We start from the raw sequence: 1,908 nt of genomic DNA, 5'->3' as shown, positions 1-1,908 counted from the left end.
TGTAGCCTGTGGTGCTTCCCTAATAAACCCTATAATCTGTGAGCTCTGTGTGGCCACTGCAGCGAATTATCGAACCCAGGAGAGAGGTGGGGGGTGCTTTGGGAGGAATGGTTGGTGAAAGGGCTGGAGGGAGGCAGCATGTCTGGCCTTGCAGTAATAGGCCTTGGGCTGTTGGTGATTCTGCCTTCCTCTTGTGGGATTAGAGGAGGTCAGAACATGTGGCCTCCCTGCCCTTTTTGCACCTTGTGAGGCCCTGTCTGTTTTGTTCACCTTTTGGCCAGCATCTTCACCGCGCCCCCAATGCCCAGCTGTTTAGCATTCCTTTCAGAATTGGCAAACACTTCCAGTGGAAAACCGCCCAAAACAGTGAGCTTACCTCCCTGGGACCGATGCTCCCCCACGCCTTCAATCCAATGTCTATTCCCCCTTCCCTGCCCCAGTGTTTCCAGTTGTCTGTAGCTGGAGGATTGTTCTGATTTGAGTCCGCGATTACTGGCCATCAGAGACATGGATGCCTGTGTTTTTAGGGCTAGCCAATAGCCAGTTCTGGAGGAGACTCCAGCCACCAGCTTATGGAACCTTCTGAGAACACTCCCACCTAATTTACTGAATTCCTTTTATAACTGTAGTGAATTGTCTCAGTTTGTTAAATGCTCTTGGAATCAAGATAATGTTAAGAATAAATCATTAATTCTTTTTTACGTATAATTAATTTAAACAGCAGTTTACCTCCAGTCAGTACTGTGAGGTAAATGGTTTGCCAGCAAGTGCTTCTCTCCTTTCTGTGTTCATTTCTCTTGTTTCTACTTCCTTAATTGTTTATTGGATAAGTTGTTTATTTGGCATAAATTTAATTGGTCTTCTTGAATATAACATTTAATTTTTTTTCATCAACAATAGAATAACATTCTCACTCTTTTGAATCATATAAAGAGGGACATGGCTGTAGAAGTGAAGGTTCTTAAAGATTTTTCCAAAATGAGTCGTTCAGTGTTTCATTTTTCTTTTTATTTACATGGGTGTTTATTTTTTTAAAAGAAACTAAAACCCTTACTGACAGTTTAGCACAGTTGTCTGTTGCAGACTTTATAGTTAACCATCTATATTTACATGGCTCTGAAGTCCTCAGCTTTTGCAGATGGACTTCAGTATGCCAAGGGGATCTATATGTAGTGAAAATATCTTTCTGCCTCGTTGTCATCCTGATTTGATTTGGATATTTATAAAGAATTTGGTTCACTGATGAAAAACACTGTTTCCTCAAATTTTAAATGAAAACAGCCTGTTTCTCCTGACTGATAATCTCAGAGGAGTACATAGATGTGACCTCTTGATGATGTCTGAAATGTATTCTCCAAACCATTGCCTCTTTTGATGTGTCTCAGAGCAGTATAAGCTGGAGATATATCCTAAAAAAATAAACCAAATGCACGAGGCATATAGCTGCATATTTTAAACTGCAGGTATCTCTGACTTACGACATGGTTCCATTCCAATACTCCATTCTAAGTCAGTTCTGACATAATTTGAATACCTATTACCTTTTTTTTTTTTAGTTTTTATTATTGTTGTTAGATGCTGTCAAGTCATCTCCAACTCCTAGCGACCTCACGTACAGCAGAACAAAACACTGCCCGGTCGTGTGCTAGCCCCACAATCCTTATTATACCTGAGCCCGTTGTTGCAGCCATTGTGTCAGTCCATCTTGTTGAGGGCCTTCCCCTTTTTCATTGTCCTTCTACTTTGCCAAGCTTGATATCCTTCTCCAGGGAATGGTGCCTTCTTACAACATGACCAAAGTAGGTGAGGGGAAGTCTGGCCATTCTCGCTTCCAAGGAGCATTCCAGCTGCACTTCTTCCAGGACAGATTTGTTAGTTCTTTTAGCAGTCCATGGTACTTTCAGCATT

Source organism: Orycteropus afer, unplaced genomic scaffold, assembly GCF_000298275.1.
Source record: "Orycteropus afer afer isolate SDZICR_OR568_19922 unplaced genomic scaffold, OryAfe1.0 scaffold00128, whole genome shotgun sequence".
NCBI lineage: Eukaryota > Metazoa > Chordata > Mammalia > Tubulidentata > Orycteropodidae > Orycteropus > Orycteropus afer.
This window is presented reverse-complemented; position numbering follows the sequence as displayed.